Here is an 8,106-nt window from a genome sequence, read left to right on the forward strand (position 1 = left end):
AGCAATACACATATCCAACAGCCTTCGTATCCACTACAAATTTCACCATGTTCACTTAACACTCAACCACAGCCTACTTCAAATACAACCGAATCGTCTACACCATCTACTACAGAAGTTTTATCTGCACTCAAGATTGAGAACATAAGAAAAGCAGGAAAGGAGAAGATTAATGAAGATGTAGCATTGTTGTCTAATCTTGTGAACTCTTATGATACTTATCTTGATGGTCGTGTGGGTAATATTCATCTAACAACAGAAGATTATCAACAACTTGATAAAGAAGAAGCTGGAAAAATGGATATCATGTGGGGTATGGCAAATTTGGTGAGAAGAGCAAAAGATTATGAGGAAAGTACTGGGAAATCGATCAGTCTGACCAAGGATACAAAATTGGGTTTTGATATGAATACAGTTACTTGTTACAATTTTGGAGAATTAGGTCATTTCTCTAGGCAGTGCACTAAACATAAGAAGCAAGGTAATCAGAATCCATTCAGAAATCAGAACTATAATCGTGTTAGTTCTTAAAGTCTGTCGACAAAGCGTGAAATCTACATTTCAGACAAAGGAAATGATGTAGAAACTGCAGAAAATCCTAACAAAGCTTTAGTTGTCATTCATGGAGACGATGATGATTGGTCTATCAAATTGAATGTTGATGATCAACAACCTAAAGCTAACATGGCCAAGATTTCTGAAGAAAAAGAAGACTGTGTCAACGGTCAAAGTATAATTGAGAAGCTGACTGCTCGTGCTGAAAGAACTGAAAAGTTATCACGAATCATTCGGAAAGAGAAGATTCAAAAGATGGTTAAAGATAAATTCAAGAAGGCACGTGATTCAGTTCCGCGTACACCTGAATCTGGAAGTATTTCACCAACATTGTCAGAGGACTTCTACTTCAACAGTTGGAAGGATAACTATGGTCATACCTCTGTGTTTGAAGAAAGTCTAGAGGATAATCGGAGTGAAGAGACATTGGTTGATTCTGATACGGAACTAGACAAATGGGGTAAAATGTTTGCTGCTGAATTGGAAATGTTAGTTCTTATGGGTGAAGGTTCAGATCTTGAGAGTGTAAGTTCAGATGTTGATGATTCAGACAAGACGTCAGAATCAGAGGCAGAAGATAAAGCTGATCATACTGGAGTAGATTAATCTGAGTTTGAAGCATTGAACAAGCAAGCAGTAGATTTACTGAAGATGTGCTTATCAGAAAGTGATCTTGAAAAGGTTTCCGGTTTGACAAGAGCTAAGGATATATGGGACAGACTTGAGCAGATTCATTTGGGTAAAGATGCTGATACATTAGAGTTTCTTACAGACTCGTCAGAATCAGTAGATGAGCTCGATGATGGGAAGAAGACAGATTTCTTTGCATTTATGGTTGAGACTTCCTCATCAAATAACCCTCAACAGTTATCTTCTGATCCATCTACTGTTATTGAATGTGTTAAATGCGCTGAATCTAAGGTAACAATAGATAATTTAACTAAGGCATATGTGGAGATGAAAGAAAAATGGCATGCTGACCATGTGACCACTAAGGTTGAAAATGAATTGAAAGAGCAAATCAAAGTTTATAAAAAACAACTTCACGATCTTAAATGTTATAACTTTAACATAAATCAAGCTTTAATTAAACGTGTTGACACAATTAATGAACTAAAGAAAGAAAATGAATGCGTTAAAGCTGATTTAGAGGCAATTTCAATCAAAATGAAATGTTGGGCAAATACGTCACAATGGAATGCATTAATGGTGGAACTTAATGACACCAAGGGAAAGGGTATTGGATATAGTTCTACATCTCCTCCTTTTCAGAACACATTTATTAATGCTAACGTAGTTGACGGTCGACCAGAAGATTGTATCCCTCCTAGTTATGAAGATTATGTTGAAAAGAATAAAAAATGTAGTTCAACTAAGAATACAACTTCTGATGATACTGCTGAAGGTGCTCTAGATCATGAGGAAGATAGGAAAACTGGGTTAGGAGATAACTCTAAGACAAGTAGAGTTAGAACACCAAAAGGTCCTATTAAAATTTTGAGAAATCCTAGATTTGCTAATAGACCGGTTCCTCCTGTTATACCGACACCTGTTCCAAGAAATAAAACAAATGATTCTCCTGTGTTAGTAAGAACACAAGATCCGTCATCTTCAAATTCTAATAACTTGTATAAATTTAGAGGACATAGGGAGTTTCGTCAATGTTTTAGTTGTGCTATTTTTGGACACATTGCTGCAAATTGTCCTAGAAGATATAGATCACCAAGACAGAAGATTGACCTCACATATGATGATCACAGATCATCTTATGCTCATAAAACAGGTTCACCTGTTAATGATGAAGTTCATGTTAAAAATCATACGACAAAGGTTGTCTATGGAGAGTATAAGAGAATGAACGTCAATAGGTCAATTTCTCCTGTGAAGATTAAGGTTCCTAAACAGGATACTGAGGCAAGAGTGGCCAAATCAAGTGATCACAGTAGAGTTTTTGAGTCAAAGGCACGATCACCTTCGCAAAAAGCTAGTCGTCGAAAATATTTTTCTCGTACCAGACCACGAGCTAATCGCTCTGAAGATGAGCATAATGTGGAAAACCAGAAGAGCAATATTGCTACTTCTAAACTGTCTAAGTTTACGGTTTCTAATGATGAGATTCCACCGGACTCAAATGGGAAATGGATGGAAGTTCAATCTATGGGTGTTAATGGACAACCTACTGCCGTCCGGGCGTGGGTTCCCATTATCAATTAATTTTCTTAATGTGATATGCAGGGAACCAGGGTACCTGCAAACAACACCTGGATTGTGGATAGCGACGCTTCGAGACATATGACTGGACATCTATCTCTTCTTTCAGATGTACACCCAATTAAGGGAGGTTATGTTGCATTTGCTTGAGATAAGGGTGGTCATATTTCAGCTCAGGGTTTATTGAAAAATGATAAAGTCAATTTTGATAAAGTGAACTATTGTCAAGAGCTTGCAAATAATTTGTTATCAGTTTTACAAATCTGTGAAAAATCCTTCAAAGTAGCATTTGATGACGAATTCAGCTACATCTTGAAACCAGAGTTTGTGATTTCTCCTGAAATGATTTTGATGAAGGCTCCTCGACAAGCTGATTTATACATGCTAGATATGAATGTTGCTACTTCAACTGCTGAACATCATCAAGCTTTTATTTCTAAAGTGACTGACCAATATTATATTACATGGCACAAACGCATGGGTCATTTAAGTTTTCGAGAGATGAACCATTTGGTTTACAACAATCTCGTAGAAGGTGTTGATCTTCGTTCATTTCAGATTCCAGGCACATGTGTTCCTTGTAAGAAGGGTAAGCAGAGCAAGAAACCACACTAGTTGGTGAAGTATAATCCAATCTCTGCTCCGCTAGAGTGTTGCACATGGATCTATTTGGTCCAATTTGATTTGAAAGCATTGATGGTAGTAAGTATTATCTGGTGGTAACTGATGATTATTCAAGATTCTCATGGGTTATGTTTTTGAAAGAGAAGTCTGATACGTTTGAGAATTTGAAAGTGCTAATTAATCGATTAGAGATAGGTTTTAATTTGAAAGTTAGAAAGATTCGATGCGATAATGGTACAGAATTTAAGAATCAGTATCTTGCAGGTTTCTGTATTGAAAAAGGTATCAATATGCAGTTCAGTTCTACATACGCTCCACAGATGAATGGTGTTGCTGAAAGAAAGAATAGGGTTTTGATTGAGACTGCTAGAACTATGCTAGCTGATTCATCTCTGCCTCTTCATTTTTGGGGTGAAGCTGTTGCAAATGCTTATTACAGTATGAATTGAGTTTTAACTGTTAAACGACTAGGTAAAATGTGCTATGAGTTATTGCATGGGAGAAAACCTTCTTTGAAGCATCTAGAACCATTTGGTGCCCCGTGTACCATTTTGAAGAGAAAACCAGGAAGTAAGTTTGATTCAAAAGTGGTTACTGGAGTGTTTCTAGGGTATAGTTCTCCTAATAAGCGAGTTTTCAACAATGAGACAAGATGTGTTGAAGAATGGTCTGAAGTTGATGTCCAACGGAATTACACAAAGACTGCTACCAAAAGTCATCCTTGGATCTACAACTATGATGAGTTGATTGATTCATTTAATCTTGCTCCAGATCAAACGGAGAATGAAGTAGAGTTACAAATGCTGTTTGATTTACAAAACGAGACAGAAGTGTCTGCACCTACTCCAACTCCATTACCTACAGTCGTTGAACCAGCACAAGATTCAGATCAAGATGTTGATTCAGTGTACGATACCTGCGGATCTGATATTTCAAGTGAGAATTCTGATAATCCTGAAGATGGAGATACCACGAATCTACACCATACATGTTCCCGCACACCCAGTTCCCAGAGCTACAGCTGCTCATCCTAGAGAAAATATAATTGGAGATCCAAATGCATGCGTTAGAACAAGAAGACAAGTTCAGTTTGATGGTCAAGTTGATGCTTATATGACAGCTGCTGCTGCATATTACGAGTACTCATGTCATATCTCAAGAATTGAGCCAAAGACTACAAAAGAAGCTTTGAAGCATGTTGATTGGGTCATGGCTATGCAAGAAGAAATTCAGCAATTCAATCGTCTAGATATTTGGAAACTAGTTACTAAGCCACAAGGTGAGAAAGTAATCGACCTCAAATGGGTTTGGAAGTGCAAATTCGACGAAGATGGCAATGTTACCCGTAACAAAGCAAGATTAGTTGCTAAAGGTTATCAGCAAGATCCTGATTTTGATTCCTATGAAGTTTTTGCTCCTGTTTCCAGATTGGAAGCGATTCACATTTTCTTGACTTTCACTTCTTTCATGAAGTTCAAAGTTTATCAAATGGATATTAAGAGTGCATTACTTTACGGCAAGCTAAACGAACGAGTATATGTCAGTCAACCTCCGGGTTTTGAAGATCATCTTCATCCTGACAAAGTTTACCGATTACGACGAGCCCTTTATGGTTTACATCAAGCTCCTAGAGCTTAGTAGGGATGATTATCGAGTTATCTTATCGAAAAAGGATATCAAATGGGCACGGTAGACTGTACTCTGTTCACAAAAGTTCAAGATGAAGACATTATTTTAGTCCAGATTTATGTTGACGATATTATCTTCGGTGCTACTAAGCAGGAACTCGTTGATGAGTTCGAACAGGTGATGAAGGACGAGTTTGAAATGAGTAAATTGGGTCTTCTACACTACTTTCTTGGTTTACAAGTCAAACAGACAGAAAATGGAATTTTTCTTCATAAGGCAAAGTATGTAAATGATATACTGGAACGTTTCGGTATGACTCAAGAACGTCATGTGTCAACTCCGTTAGCTGTGAATCATGGTATTTCGCTACAGTGCGAAGGAGAACCTGTTGATCCTACGTATTATCGAGAAATCATCGGGTCGCTTATGTATCTCACTGCGTCTAGGCCGGATATTATGTTCGCAACATGTCTGTGTGCTCGTTATTAAGTTAATCCGAATACAGTTCATCTTACAGCTGCCAAGAGAATCATACGTTATTTGTTGCATTCGCCAAATCTCGGCATCTGGTATTCGAACGATGAGAAGTTTAATCTTGTAGCTTACAGCGATTCAGATTATGCAGGTTACAAAATCAACAACAAATCTATATCAGGAGGATGTCAATTTTTAGGTGAAAGGCTGGAGACCTATTAGTGCAAGAAATAAACTGCAGTTGCTCTTTCCATGTGTGAAGCTGAATATATAGCTGCTGCTAGTTGTTGTTCGCAAGTTATTTGGATCCAACAACAACTTCGCGATTACGGGCTAAGAATATCTTTCTCTCCTCTTTATATTGATAATACTGCTGCTATAGCGATCACTAAGAATCATGTTCAACATTCTAAAACAAAACACATAGGTGTTAAATATCATTTTCTTAGGGATTGCCATGAGCAAAAGGTTATTGAGGTTAAGATAATAGGTACTAAGGACCAGAGGGCTGACTTATTTACTAAGGCTTTTGATAGACCTAGGTTCTTATTCCTACTAGAGATGAATGGCATTGTTGATCGAGACAAAGTGATTTCGGATGTTGTGTGCGAGGTTTAGTCAAGACTTTTAGACTTTGCATGTAGGATGCATGGCATATAGATTTTTAGTTTCTGATTATCTGTATTGCATATTTTTGCTTCCTGTCTGCATTTCTTTACATGATTTCATTCATGATTGCATGCTAGTCTGTAGATATTTTCTGTTTGGTTAAAATGCTAAAACACAAAAAGATTCTATATTTTAGTATTTTAGGGGGAGTATATGTTATCAGCAGAAAATACCTTAAAAGTGAAAAATGCCTCACCAGAAAACCATAAAAAGTTGAAAAATCCGAAAATGAGCTTGTTTTGATTAATCTGATGGAGATGACGAAATTACTGTACAGAGAATTGATAATTGATTAGTAAGGACTGATTTGAACGTTTATGTCTATGTGTTGTGTGATGTACTTATAGATGTGACTTATGAATTCTTGGCATTAGACAATCATAATAAGAATAACGATCATCTGAGATTCAGAAGTCATGAACGATCTGTTTCGTTTGAAGGTAGTCACCTAATTATCTCCGAAACTGTATCTAATGATAATTGTTGAGGAACTCAACAGTCGGTTGAGGGTATCCCCTATCATAATTGATAATCGTTAGAGAAATTTGGGGTGAATTTTAAGTTGAGGGTTATCTGTTTGGCTGGTGCATACCACGTTGTCACGGGCCTTAGACTTAATAATCGAAACTAAACTCCAAAAAGTCAGATGAAAAATTAGTTTATGTCGAAAGTAAGTGTTGTAGTGACCCGAACTTTTCCATGTTTATATATATATTAAATGAAATTGTTATTTACATGATTAAATGTTTCCAACATGTTAAGCAATCAAACTTGTTAAGACTTGATTAATCGAAATAGGTTTCATATAGACAATTGACCACCCAAGTTGACCGGTGATTCACGAACGTTAAAACTTGTAAAAACTATATGATGACATATATATGGTTATATATATAGTTAACATGATATTATGATAAGTAAACATATCATTAAGTATATTAACAATGAACTATATATGTAAAAACAAGACTACTAACTTGATGATTTTGAAACGAGATATATATGTAACGATTATCGCTGTAACGACATTTAATGTATATATATCATATTAAGAGATATTCGTACATCATAATATCATGATAATATAATAATTTAAAATCTCATTTGATATTATAAACATTGGGTTAACAACATTTAACAAGATTGTAAACCTAAAGGTTTCAAAACAACACTTACATGTAACGACTAACGATGACTTAACGACTCAGTTAAAATGTATATACATGTAGTGTTTTAATATGTATTCATACACTTTTGAAAGACTTCAAGACACTTATCAAAATACTTCTACTTAACAAAAATGCTTACAATTACATCCTCGTTTAGTTTCATCAACAATTCTACTCGTATGCACCCGTATTCGTACTCGTACAATACACAGCTTTTAGATGTATGTACTATTGGTATATACACTCCAATGATCAGCTCTTAGTATCCCATGTGAGTCACCTAACACATGTGGGAACCATCATTTGGCAACTAGCATGAAATATCTCATAAAATTACAAAAATATGAGTAAACATTCATGACTTATTTACATGAAAACAAAATTACATATCCTTTATATCTAATCGATACACCAATGACCAAAAACACCTACAAACACTTTAATTCTTCAATTTTATTCATCTAATTGATCTCTCTCAAGTTTTATCTTCAAGTTCTAAGTGTTCTTCATAAATTCTACAAGTTCTAGTTTCATAAAATCATGAATACTTCCAAGTTTGCTAGCTTACTTTCAATCTTGTAGAGTGATCATCCAACCTCAAGAAATCTTTCTTATTTACAGTAAGATATCTTTCTAATATAAGGTAATACTCATATTTCAAACTTTGATTCAATTTCTATAACTATAACAATCTTATTTCGAGTGGAAATCTTACTTGAACTTGTTTTCGTGTCATGATTCTACTTCAACAACTTTCAAGCCATCCAAGATCCTT

Source organism: Rutidosis leptorrhynchoides, chromosome 2, assembly GCF_046630445.1.
Source record: "Rutidosis leptorrhynchoides isolate AG116_Rl617_1_P2 chromosome 2, CSIRO_AGI_Rlap_v1, whole genome shotgun sequence".
NCBI classification, from domain to species: domain Eukaryota; kingdom Viridiplantae; phylum Streptophyta; class Magnoliopsida; order Asterales; family Asteraceae; genus Rutidosis; species Rutidosis leptorrhynchoides.